The following is a 14,555-nucleotide window of genomic DNA, read 5'->3' as shown; positions in this document are numbered from 1 at the left end:
TTTTACACCAACCCTATTTACGATTTCCTTGTCATAATTTCTTTTTCAAACACCAAGATCCAGCCACCAATTTCCATATTTATTTCAATCCCCGTTCCACCGTGTGATGACTGTGGAAAAGTGTTGTATATGATATGTTATATTTGTTACAGTAATGTTATTAAAAACCCTGGGTTCAAATATATGTATGTTTGCTAAAACTGTGCTTAAGGGGTTGTAAAGGTGAGGTAATCATTGATTTTAACTATTTACTTGTTAACAGAGAGATGGCTAATGAGGCATTGTTTTAATTTAGGAGGATCCCTGAGGTCTGGATAATTTGAGGGATTGTGCTCAGTCCTACCTAAGCACGTCATGAGGTATCTTTGTGGGAGGAGACCGATGAGTGTTTTATGATGTAATTAATGGGTGGAGCCAGGGATACCTGTAATTTTGTAGTATGCCATATGATTTTAAGTTGAACAAGTGTCTGACCAGAAAACTCTTCCGCTGGCTCTGGAAAGGTTCTCTCTAAGGATTCGTCATAGAGAAAGCAAGTAAACTTGCTTAATAACTTTATTTATAAGTCGTCTTTGAAACTCTATTGGTTTGCTTAACTGGAATATAAAGTGGCAGGTGTAGGTAGTAAGTTAACGTTTTTTCAATTTTATTTGAGAACTGTTCGAACTGTTAACCATAAAGCTGTTACTTTGTTTATAATGTGATTGATTCTGTGTTTAAATTAAAGTTTGTTTTAATATTCTATTGGTCAGTATCATCACTTCTGTGGTGAAGCATCCTTTTCTCACAGTTTTACAAAATCCAAATCATTGGGTCTCATCCAGGATCCTAACAACAGACTAGCAAAATCTCACAAACCTGAAAATCACTTCAGCTTTCTTTCTGGCATCTTAGCTTTCTCCTCAGAGCAGTCTGTCTTTATTGAATATGCTCTGTTCTCGTACCTTGAACCTCAGAATTCTTGGGAACCTTTCTTAATTTGTCTAGTTTCCTTAACTTGCTGCTCTTAAAATGTCTGCACTTGGTTTCTTAATCATTACTCCATGGTATGGCTATTCTTCTCGGAAAGCTGAGAGAGATGTTCCCTCTCTAGCCTTTGAAACCAACTGCTCTGGCTTCCAGTTAAAACTAAGAACAAAATGTTTCCCTATCGTACAAGGCCCCAGTTGCTTTTCAACCAGTGCTGGTTATTTATTCCTCACCCTTAGCCCTCTACCAGCACAATAGATTCACAGTTGGAACTTAACCAACCCAGACATGTACAAACACCTTTGTCCAGCATGAATCTAACGATAGGCACAGAAGCTTTAAATGAAACCTACTAAAAACTATACCTTATTCTAATGTTTACCAATACAAATCTAAATCCCTTAAAACTATCTTTGTTTTCTTAACAATCTGACATGCTGCTGTCCTTTGTGACCTTCCCTCATTTGAACTAAACTTCTCAGATGTTACTCTTAATTATTTTTATTATATGAATTCACTTTTTAAAACATAAGTGTGAAATTCACTCCCATCTTCTCTTTTGAACGTTTACCCTCTTCACTTTGACTTTTGACGCTCTATTCTTCATTGTTACCAACATCTGTTTACAGTGTTGCTAGGGTAATCAGCATGCCAAAATCCTTAGTTCCATCAACTCAGCCAGCCTGGTATGTCTACAATTTCTATTTTAAAATAACTTGTTCTGCTTTAAACATACAGCCAGAAGAACACATTCCCAATGATTGGAATTCTTATACCTGCTGTCCTATCCATGTTCCTATGCATAGTAATCAGCAGTGGAAGCAGTCAGATTCTTGCATCTCCTAATCCAGAAAGGCTAATTTTAATTATGCTAAAACACTAGAATCATAGAAGCATTAAATCTCTACATCGCAGAAGGAGGCCATTTGGCCTATCGATTTTCACCGGCCCTTTGAAAGAACACCCCACCTAAGCCGCACATCTTTGGAAGCTAAGGGGTAATTTAGCATGGCCAATCCACCAAAATTGGATTGTGGGAGGAAACGTGAGCAACCAGAGGAACCCCACACAGATACTGAGAGAACATGCAAACTCCACACAGGCAGTCTCCCAGGGCGCCAGAATAGAACCCGAGACCCTGGCACGGTGAGGCAGCAGTGCTAACTACTGTGCCACCCCACTAGTTGGGGGGGGGGGGGGGTGCAATTTCTGCACATGCGTAGATGAGAAAACCTATCCAGCGAATTATTGGAAATTGGAGTTTTTCTTTTGTGAAAGAATTTGAATGTGTTTCCTTAGTAACTGTGCATTCTATTAATATTTCTTTCTTCAGAGTTCAACCTTTGACGATTATAAAGGACCCTATTGTCGAGCTTTATTTGGAGAATTTTATTTAATACAAATTATTAAATAAAGCAAGATTGTTTTTCGAATAGTTATTCTAGCATGGGATAAAAGATGCCTGGAAATGACAGACAGATATTGTCTCCCGGCAACCTGCTAAACGAATTTAAGAAAAATAAAAAAATTCTTAAAATGTTTCAGTGAAAATAAAAGTCATCACCCAGTGTGGGGCTCAAGGCCATAACCCAAGCATTAAGTTTACCATCACTAGCAACTGAGCTAGCCCGACTGTGCAGGAAATCCTGCACTTTCAACTTGCTCACCTGTTCAAATAAATGTGCAACTGTCCCAAACAGGAATTACAATGTTTGTTTGTGAAAGGGTTTTGATTTGAAACATTACTTCTGTTTCTCTCTCTACAGACACTGACAGACGTGTTAGGTATTTCCCGCGTTCTCCATTTTTCTTTCTGATTTCCAACATCAGTCCCATTTTGCATTTGTTTTAGAAGTCTATAGAAAGACTGGGAAGGCCCCTTAATTTCAGAGAAACACTTTTTTAAAACACTGATCCGGTTGACTCGGTGTTCCAAAAATGTCTTTCTTTCTAATTTTTTTGGACACCAAAGTATTTGGAAAACTGGAAAGAAAACCACAGCTGTTCCTTCTTTGCTGTTCGGCATAAGGCAATCAGCGATGTCAAAGAAAGTGCTAAAGGAACTTGACATCCAGATGGGTTGCTGAAAATCTGACTGGCGCCACACAGGACATGCTCTGTGATGAGACTTGATGTTCAAGCTCCCAAAGGCATAAAACAGTTTTCACCGTGCAGCAACCCAGAAAGCAACAAACTGCTTAGTAATCTCTGTGGAAGCAACAATTATCATTAAATATGTTAAACCATTAAATCGGCAGATATTATATCGCAAAATCTAGAAAATAATCCCACAATTTATGAAAAAAATCCATCTCAATACATATTACATGTATTCTATATGTACAAATTCTTATTGTCATATACTCATAAACAGCCCCTCAATGAAATGAGGTGCCAATGTTGAGATGTTAACTAGTTTTAAGACATTTTTCAAAATTGGAAATAAAAATTAATCTCTCGCTACCTCTAATTCTTTCAAAAACACAATTGTAATACCTGCTATTCAACATCTCATTATTGTTGTGCAAATTACTCTTAATTCCTTAGCTATTTTTCATCTTCCAATGGGCACAGTTAAAATACACTCAGTTTTCTCCAAATAGCTGGCATCCAACTTTGACCCAGTGGTAATGTAATATTTCCAAATTTGTTGATGACACTATACTGGATGGGAATGTAAATTGTGAGGAGGGTGCAAGAGGTTTCAAGGGGACTTGGGCAGCCAAAGTGAATGGGCAAGAACAGGGCAGATGGATTAAAATGTGAAAAGGTTAATCAATTTGGTAGAAAAAAACAGAAAGGCAGAATATTTCTCAAATGGTGAGAAGTTTGGATGTGTTGATGTCCAAAGGGATCTAGGTGTCTTTTTCACGAGTCACTTAAAGCTAGTATGCAGGTGCAGCCAGCATATAGGAAAGTAAATGGTATGTTGGCCTTCGCAAGGGGATTTGAGTACTGGAGTAAAGGTGTGAAAATACAATGGACCGAATGGCCTTCTATACTATAAAAGTTCTGTGATTCTGCGATTCCTTGCTGCAATTGTATACAGCCTTGGTGAGGCCACACCTTGAGTATTGTGTACTCCTTTTCTAAGGGAGCATATGCTTGCCATAGAGGGAGTGCAACAGTTCACCAGACTAATCCCTGGGATGGTGGGATTGTCTTATGAGGAGAGATTGAGGAAGTTGCACCTATATTATCCAGAGTTTTGAAGAATGAGTGGTGATATCATTGAAACTTACAAAATTCTTACAGGGCATGACAGGGTAGATCTAGTTTGGATGTTTCCCCTGGCTTGTGAGTCTAGAGCATGGGGACAGTCTCAAAATAAGGGGCAGGCCATTTTAAACTGAGATGAGGAGGAATTTCTTCATTCAGAGGGTGGTGAATCTTCAGGATCTTTTGTCCCAGAGGGTTACGGAAGCTCAATTATTATTCAAGGCAGAAATTGATAGCTTTGTGGATACTATTTGGGAATATCATGGGAAAATGGCATTGAAGTGGATGTTCAACCATAATATAATTGACTGGCCGAGCAGGCTTGATGGGCTGACTGGCTTATTCCTGTTCCAATGTTCATATGGTAACACTTTCACCTCTGAGTGGGAGGATTGTGGGTCCACATCCACTACAGAAATGTGAGTGTATCATCTAGGCAGATGTTTCAATGCAAGGGAGCGTCCTAGGCCCAACCAGCTTCATAAATTACCTTCCTTCAATCATAAGGTCAGAAGTGGGGTTGTTCGCTGTTGATTGCACAAAGTTCAGCACCATTTGTGACTCCTCTAATACTGAAGCAGTCCATGGCCAAATGCATCAAGATTTGCACAATATCCAGGCTTATGCTGACAAGAGGAAAGTAACATTCACGCCACCAACTGAGAATCTATCCATTGCATTTGACAAATGGCAATACCATCGCTGAATCTACATACCCACTACATGTACTTGCCCTGATCTGACAGATAGCTCCATGACAGCCAAAACTGGTTGGGGCTGGTCAGGAATCGAGGAACATTTGGTATCACGATGTACCAGCTGGAAGGCTGGAGGCTATACATTGCCAAGGAGGTAGAAGATAGGATTGATGCTGCCATCAGTAAGAACCAGAAGAAACAATTAGTTTTCAGGTATTGCATGTGTAAACAGAGCACTTTTACAGGCTGTTCTGTTAGAAACTGCCCATTTATTTGACTATGTAAAAAAGCAATTTTGCCTATTTTAAGTTCGACAGAGCAACCCAAGCGGGTGGGACGGTACCACAGTGGTTAGCACTGTGGTTTCACAGTGCCATGGACCCGGGTTCGATTCGGGTTACTGTCTGTGTGGGGTCTGCACGTTCTCCCCGTGTCTGCGTGGGTTTCCTCTGGGTGGTCCGGTTTCTCAAAGGATTTTTTGCCGTTTATTAACAAATCATTTTGTTTTCAAATTATTTTCACCACCAAAAGCAACTTTTTGCTAAGACATGAATAAATATTTCTATATTTGCTCATCAATGTAGTTCTTATGAATGTTTTTTGAAACATTTGATTTTCTGACCAACAGACCACAATCAGTAAGAATGAACAACAACACCTCCTCCACAATAGTCCTCAACACCGGCGCACCGCAAGGCTGCGTACTTAGCCCCCTACTCTACTCCCTGTACACACACGACTGCGTGGCAAAACTTGGTTCCAACTCCATCTACAAGTTTGCTGACGATACGACCATAGTGGGCCGGATCTCGAATAACGACGAGTCCGAATACAGGAGGGACATAGAGAATCTAGTGTAGTGGTGTAGCGACAACAATCTCTCCCTCAATGCCAGTACACACCCCTGTCAGCATCAACGGGGCCGAGGTGGAGATGGTTAGCAGTTTCAAATTCCTAGGGGTGCACATCTCCAAAAATCTGTCCTGGTCCACCCACGTCGACGCTACCACCAAGAAAGCACAACAGCGCCTATACTTCCTCAGGAAACTAAGGAAATTTGGCATGTCCACATTAACCCTTACCAACTTTTACAGATGCACCATAGAAAGCATCCTATCGGGCTGCATCACAGCTTGGTATGGCAACTGCTCGGCCCAGGACCGCAAGAAACTTCAGAGAGTCGTGAACACCGCCCAGTCCATCACACAAACCTGCCTCCCATCCATTGACTCCATCTACACCTCCCGCTGCCTGGGGAAAGCGGGCAGCATAATCAAAGATCCCTCCCACCCGGCTTACTCACTCTTCCAACTTCTTCTATCGGGCAGGAGATACAGAAGTCTGAGAACATGCACAGAAAGACTCAAAAACAGCTTCTTCCCCACTGTTACCAGACTCCTAAATGACCCTCTTATGGACTGACCTCATTAACACTACACCCTGTATGCTTCATCCGATGCCAGTGCTTATGTAGTTACATTGTATATGTTGTGTTGCCCTATTATGTATTTTATTTTATTCCCTTTTCTTCTCATGTACTTAATGATCTGTTGAGCTGCTCGCAGAAAAATACTTTTCACTGTACCTCGGTACACGTGACAATAAACAAATCCAATCCAATCCAATCAATGGTTTAATAGTGGACAGAACAAATTGCTAATATGAATCGCCTAGGGATCAGTTCCTGTCTTCATTCAAATAGAAAATGTGGCTCAACGGCATAGTTTTCTCTTCCAATGAAATGGTGAATAAATCTCCTTGTGTTTCAGCTGGTATTAGCAGTGTTTGTCTGCAGTTGGTTAACCTTCTTCTAGCTCTGAAATATATTCTCCCACCGACTTCTAATAGTCCAAGTATTATTTTAATTTACTTCTGTAGCATAATTACTGAAATTGAAAAGTTACGAGTTTGGGAAAGACAGTTTGTGCAATATGATATTTGAAGACTTCTTGAATTTATAAAACTATTTTAATAAAATTATGATTGAAGTCAGTTTGGCTCTAATTCATTTCTGTGAAGCAGACTCAAACAAGCCTCACGCACTAAGATTTTCTTCCTTGCTGTAGTTTTATGGCTGTTCTGGATGCACAAATATGGAATGAGGACATAGAACAACTGCTTACTCTGAACTCTGATAACTTTTAGAATTCATTATTGAGACCAGAACAAGGAAGGGCAAAGGAAATTCTGTTCTGCTGATTTATAAAATGTATTTACTATTGCACAATTTAATCACTTTATTTAATGTTTGAACATATCTTTTGATGCAATTATCTCCAACAATGTAGAATGCAGCAAAGATGAGTAATATAATTGAAAAGATAGAAGACTAATATTAATTTCCATCACACCAGAAACCTGGAAGTATTCTGGATGTACGGTAACACTTCTGTTACAATTAACATTCAGAAACCAATTAACAGTCCGCCATTTAGAATAATGCTTAAGGGATGTCTCTGGTTATTCTTGAGGGTCGTAACAGCTAAAATTCTCAAAGGCCAGAATCTCAGGAAAAGCTGTGTGCTGCAAAGCTTGAGAAATCAATTTATTTCTCAAAGATGGTTGAACCTACAGCAATGCAGCATATGCAGATATTTGTGGCTTGTCGAGAACTGCAGTCCTGATTGAAATTTTATGTTGCATAATTATGTTTGATGCGACATATAACTGAGCTGGTCTGAGGTCTACACAATTGCACATTACAATTTCTTCAGTGCCATTCATCCAGAGCATGATGCTCATTTCAATAATGGGAATATATTGGTTGGGAATTATTATTGAGTGCGGAGGCTCTGTGAGGTAAATAAAACACGAAGTTGACTGGAAAATGAAATTACCTCCACCTAATATTTTAAAACTGCAGCTGCTCATACTTAAAGATATTGGCGATCTGGATTTGATCCAATATCATCATCAAGCTCCTGAGCACCAAAACGGTTAGCATTGCTCTTTTTTGGGAAGCTGCTTGTTTTTAAATGGTTATGCTCCAACCATGTCACTAATCCATAACAATTGTTAATCCTTAATGCTAAGGAGCAGAGGTAGTTTTAAGGGATCTATGTTTGTACTGTTGGATGTTACAAATAATGTCTGGATTTAAGTGAATTTAATTTAGCATTTCTGTGTAAGAAAGGGTAAGCTCTAGTTCATGTTAGACAAAGGTGTTTGCATGTATGGGTGTTTTTGGTTTCATTCTATAACGTATCGGTATTGTGCTCAGAGTGTTTATGGCATGAAAGGTAAACAAGAGCTTGGAGAAAGAATGAACTGTTGCTAAGCAACCAAGGGGCCACCTTTATGGAAAGGACCTGGTGTTTTTAGTTTAACTGGACACGGGCAGAAGGCACTTAGCAGTTGGAGAGAGAACAGCTGTCTCAGCTCTGCCAGAAGCAGAAGAATTGAGTAATGGGCAAGAATGCAAGTCCCAGAAACTAAAGGACAGTTAGCTCTAGAAACCAGGGAATGAAAAGAGGAATTCCAGGAAGTTTGAAGTTAAAGGAACAGAGGAACTGGAACAGGGTACAGTCCATTGAAGTTAAAGACAGATTTTAAAACAGATCTGGTTAAATTGGCCAGTGAGAAGCCAGAGATATCTGAAGCAATCCTGACTACAATCTGTGAAATAAAAGTTGAAACAATTATGAAGCAATTGTTGATTGGATCCTTGAGATGTTGTGTGAAATGTTGAAAGTTCTTGGCTATTCAAGACAATGGAATACTGACAGGAGATTTCAAAATCCTGGAAGTGGATCCTTGCTGGAAACAGCTGAGGGAAAGCATTGTTTTAAAGAAGATTGTAAGGCATGTCTTTTTGAGAGTGGAGTTTTGAAACACTCGTGTGGAAGCCAGAATTCAGTGGGATCAGTTGGCTTGCAGTGTAATAATCATTTGGGGTGGGTGGGGGGTGGACTGAGGGGAAATCCACAGAAGTTCAACTGGGTGGCATCTGCCACTGGGTTTCAGAGTGGGCTGTTGTCTGACCACTGTTAGCCTGCTGGGTTGCAGGTACTGCATTTACTGAAAACATTATGGCCTGGATTCTCTGAAATCCCGGCCAAGTGCTAATGCCGGCGTAAACACCGGAGTGGTGTACACCATCATCAACGATCCTCCTGGCCCAGATATTCTCCGGATTTCAGGGGGCTAGAATGGCAGCAGAGTGCTGTGCACTGCCCTGGTGGCGAAAGCTGGCCCTGCCGGCGCGGGCCTGCGCATGTGCGTGATGGCTGTCTCCGCGCAGGCGCATGTGCGTGGTTGCCATCTCCGCGCCAGCCGCCCTATAACATGGCAGAGTCCTACAGGGGCCTAGCGCGGAGGAACATAGGCCCCCCCCGCAATGAGCGCGGCCACCGATCGGTAGCCCCTGATCGCGGGCCTGGCCACCGTGGAGGCCCCCCCCCCCCAGAGTTGAAACCCACCCACCAGGATGGCCCCCGCAGCCAGAACGGCGATGTCCCACTGGGTGGGACCATATGTGAACCACGCCGGCTGGACTCGGCGGAACTCGGCAGGCACTCGGCCCATTGAGCGCAGAGAATCGCCGCGGGGGCCAGTTTCAAAGGCCCCCGACCGGCGCCGTGGCGACCGCGCGGGCGCGACTGAGAATCGGCGGCCTGGTGTCGGAGCGGCGTGGTGGTATTCTCGCGCCCCCCCCCCCGGTGATTCTCTGACGCAGCAGGGGCTCGGAGAATCCCGGCCTATAGCTTTTGATATATTTTGTAACATGTGTTATCCTTAAAATCTGTGCACATTTGCGATGATAAGTGGGAGTGAAGGAGTATTGTACTATAATCAAACTTTCAGTGTTTCAAAAAATTGTTTTTCTGTTGTCAAACGCTAATTGGCAGCCCTGTGACTTTGTTCATCCATGTTTTGTAAAGAAAAAGTAAATGATATGGCCTTTTGGGCCATGTCACATTCTGGGACCTTCCTGTCCAGTAGTAACATCAACTGGGATCATAACATTAACAGTTGCTAATCAATGACTAAGTTTAGCTTAGTCGATTACTCAAATGTGACCCCCTGAGAAACAATTTGGGCACCTGCATTATATCAAGTAATAATAACTCAATACGCATTTCTTAGTATTTTGGTTAAAGGTTTCTAATTAGCTAGCTGGCAGTAAAAACGGAAGAAAATACGATCGTTTAATTTGGTAGCCTGCACAGTTGCCTTACTGTAATATAATAATAATACTAATATTTATTCCCAGGATTGTTTTATGAAGAGAGTAACACTGGCTGGGATTCTCCAAGGCTGCCCACTAACCATGGGATTTGTGGCGGGAACATGCAAAGTGCTAATCACCATTCATTTGAATGCTATTATCGGATTGGAAGCCCAATTCAAGTGCCACCTATGATGCTCCCCCCCGCGCACCCCCCCCAAGGAGGTATGTGTCTTTCAGATTTTAATCTGGCTTGCAGAGTGTTTGTCTGGTGAATTGGGTATCACATAGCATACCTACAGTGCTGAAAGAGGCCATTTGGCCCATTGAGTCTACATCGACCCTCTCAAAGACTACCCTAGCTAGGCCCACACCCCCACTCTATCCCCGTAACCTGCACATGTTTCGACACGATGGGGACATTTTAGCATGACTGATGCACCTAACCTGCACATCTTTATACTGTAGGAGGAAACTGGTGCATCCGGAGGTGAATATGCAAACTTCACACAGACAGTGACCCAGGGCCAGGAGTCGAACCTGGGTCCTCAGCGCCGTAGGCAGCTGTGCTAACCACTATGCCACGTATCCCCCACAATGTCAGAATACTGGACTGTTTGCACTTTGACGGGACTATTGTTTTTGATGAGAGAGTGTTACAGCGCTGTTCTGAACTCAATCATTGGACAAAAGAAAGCAGAGGTGGGCCACCTCAGTTCCCACTCAGGAGGTACAATTAGGGTGCCACCCACAAAAGGGTTCCCAGCTCTGGTTGGATGCATTTCTGGCACTTCCGTTGAATGTCCTTCTACCTTCCTAGTCTTGCCCAATCAGGAAACCCCAGTCACCAATACTTTTAGAAGTAATAATGAAAGTGTTCAAAGGACTTGAAAAAAAACCCGCAAATTTAAAAAAATTTCCCTCCAATTTTTCTCGCATGGATGGCCAGGGAATTAAACTTCAATTCTTTTAGATTTCTTGGTAATCTGGATAGTTGCCAACTCCGAAACGTTGGGCATCAAGGAATGTGACAGCCTTTGGGCTTCTCAGTCTTAAAATCCTTAGACAAGCTGTTAATATGGCAGATATGCCAGACTCTATAATTTTGCTAGCTAGCCATAAATAAAAGAAGATCCCAATTGCAATAAACAAAATTTTGTGCGAGCCCAAGCCTAAATGTCTAAAATGTAGACATGTGTTTCAGTTTGTATAAAAATTTTAATCAGGTAAATCACCGATCAAAAAGATAGCTCAAGGAAGGTTTACAGATATCAGGGTCGCATTCATATTAACTGTTTTGAGAAAATGCAGATCAATGATTCATTTCAGAGGTAATTTTTGATGAGGTAGTTGTCCTGTTATCTGAACAAAGGTATGTACCCATTTGTATAAAGATGGACAGTGTTGAATAGAAATCGACAAGCTGAATAATGATTACCTTGAAGAGTCAGATTGGCTGTTTATATCTGTGACCCGACTACAGATTGTACATAAAAGCCCATAATTTAGGATATCTAAAGCGTAGGATTTTCTACTTAATGTTAATTTCCACTTCATGGGCGGGATTCTCCGACCCCCCGCCGAGTCGGAGAATCATTGGGGGGGCGGCGTGAATCCCGCCCCCGCTGACCGCCGAATTCTCCACCACCGGAGATTCGGCGGGGGCGGGAATCGCACCGCGCCAGTCGGCGGGCCCCCCTCGGCGATTCTCCAGCCTGCGATGGGCTGAAGTCCCGCTGCTGTAATGCTGGTCCCTTACCGGTGGGACCAGGTGGCACGAGCGGGCTCCGGGGCCCTGGGAGGGGGCGCGGGGCGATCTGGCCCCGGGGGGTGCCCCCACGGTGGCCTGGCCCGCGGTCAGGGCCCACCGATCCGCGAGCAGGCCTGTGCCGTGGGGGCACTCTTTTACTACGCGTGGCCGTGTAGGTCTCCGCGATGGCCGACGTGGAGGTGACCACCTCTGCGCATGCATGGGGATGACGTCAGCAGCCGCTGACGCTCCCGCGCATGCACAGACTTCCGCCGGCCGGCGGAGTCCCTTCGGCTCCGGCTGGCGTGGCGCCAAAGGCCGTCCATGCCAGCTGGCGGGAAGGCAACCACTCCGGCGTGGGCCTAGCCCCTAAAGATGAGGGCTTGGCCCCTAAAGGTGCGGAGAAATCTGCACCTTTTGGGGTGGCCTGATGCCGGAGTGGTTCACGCCACTCCAACCTGCCGGGACCCCCTGCCGCGCCTGGTAAGGGAGAATCCCACCCTCGAAGTTTCACTGGTAGAGCAATGGTGATAGGGAGCGGGATTCTCCAACCCCCTGCCGGGTTGGAGAATCGGCGGGGGGCGGCGTGAATCCCGCCCCCGCCGGCCGCCGAATTCTCCGGCACCGGAGATTCGGCGGGGGTGGGAATCGCGCCGCGCCGGTTGGCGGGCACCCCCCTGGCGATTCTCCGGCCCGCGATGGGCCGAAGTCCCGCTGCTCTAATGCCGGTCCTGCCGGCGTGAATTAAACCACCTCTCTTACCGGCGGGACCAGGCGGTGCGAGCGGGCTCAGGTGTCCTGGGGCGGGGGCGTGGGGCAATCTGGCCCCGGGGGGGGGGGGGGCCCCCATGGTGGCCTGGCCCACGATCGGGGCCCACCGATCCGCGGGCTGGCCTGTGCCATGGGAGCACTCTTTTCCCTCTGCGTCAGCCATCAGCCTCCGCGATGGCCGACGCGGAGGTGACCCCCCCTGCACATGTGCGGGGATGACGTCAGCAGCCGCTGACGCTCCCGTGCCTGCGCGCACTTCCGCCGGCCGGCGGAGTCCCTTCGGCCCTGGCTGGCGTGGTGCCAAAGACCTTCCACGCCAGCCGGCGGGATGGCAACCACTCCGGCACGGGACTAGCCCCTAAAGGTGAGGGCTGGGCCCCTAAAGGTGTGGAGAAATCCGCCGGAGCGGTTCATGCCACTCCATCCCGCCGGGACCCCCCTCCCCGCCGGGTAGGGGAGAATCCCGCCCAGGATGTGATTCACACCTAAGGGAAATCTGAAATCATGAAAACACTGCAGTCAGTGCTGAGTTCAATAGCCACCATTTATGCTGGAGCAAGGGTCACAAATTTTTAGAGTAGTATTAAATGCTCATGAAGGGTGAATAAAGTCTGAAGAACTGTCAATGTGTCAAGCTCTTTAAATAGTCTTTCCCTTTAGAAGTCAAAAAAACTGCCTGTCTATATCTGTGAGTTGAAAATAAATCTGTACGAACAGTTTCTTTAAAAAAAATAAATTTAGAGTACCCAATTATTTATTTCCAATTAAGGGGCAATTTAGCATGGCCAATCCACCCAACCTACACATGTTTGGATTGTGGGGGTGAAAGCCAGCAGACAGGCGGAGAATGTGCAAACTCCACACGGACAGTGACCCAGGGCTGGGATCGAACCTGGGACCTCAGCACCATAGACTGCAGTGCTAACCACTGTGCCACGTGCCGCCTGTATGAACAGTTTCAATAGCTATTTGTTGACATAACGCTAAGTGTTATCATTATTACACTATTAATGCAGGACTTCTTCCCACAACCTATCATTATCACAGTGGGGCTGTAAGTTTACAGTTTGATAGCTCAAAGAGGCTAGTAAAGGATTAGCTGTCTTTGATGTAGGGTTATGAATACAAATATTTGTTTTACAATGCATTACGTACTTACGGAGATTTGAATGTATTTAATAGGTCTTCATGATGATTTTTTTAATAGTGAAGTCTATAATTGATATTCAAAACTTTATTTTATTTCATCTCAGCATGGCTCCAGAGGTCTGCCCCTGGCAGATAGTGGGTGAATTGGCATGCAGGCTGTAAGGTTATGGATGAGTGGCAGGTGTTGGCACTAAGTTGGCAGAGGGCCAAAAGGTGCTATAGGGATGGGGGGATTGGCACTAACTTCATTTAGGAGCTATTGGATTCCATGGTGTGGGGGGCCATGAGTTGGCACTAGGTTGCCAAAGAGGATTTAAGGAGCCTTGGGGGTGTGTGGCAGGTATGTGTTGGCATGTATAGTCATGGGCATGTGAGAAGGTGTGAGGGGTCAGACCTAGAGGGCTACTGTTTCGGCTAATAATATGGGCAAAGTTGCAGATTACTGGGGCAGGCCTTTAAAAAAAAAACACCTCGGCACTTAGTAATGCCTGTGGCCGCCTCCAAAATGCACCTGGGGGTGGCAGGCCTGACTCTATCGCATACCTCTCCCCCCCCCCCCCCCCCCCCAACTTGGTCCCAGAATGAAGATCCCGCCATTCAGGCAACTTAATGTAGGAAATATATAAGCTGGGTTAGACTGTAAGTCACTGCCTGAGTTTACCTGAAAACATAATTTTTTTTCTGGCTTGATCTCATTGAAGATGTCACATGACTGAATTTTCTGACCAACATTTGTGAGTCTGGGTCCTGCCCACCTGAATTGACCTGATAGTGGCTTGCGGGCAGTCTCACTGTCCAATTAAGGACTGTGGGTGTGTTCTGTACCTGGAGA

This window comes from Scyliorhinus torazame, chromosome 21 (assembly GCF_047496885.1).
Source record: "Scyliorhinus torazame isolate Kashiwa2021f chromosome 21, sScyTor2.1, whole genome shotgun sequence".
In the NCBI taxonomy this organism is placed as follows: Eukaryota; Metazoa; Chordata; class Chondrichthyes; order Carcharhiniformes; family Scyliorhinidae; genus Scyliorhinus; species Scyliorhinus torazame.
Note: the sequence above shows the minus strand (reverse complement) of the source record.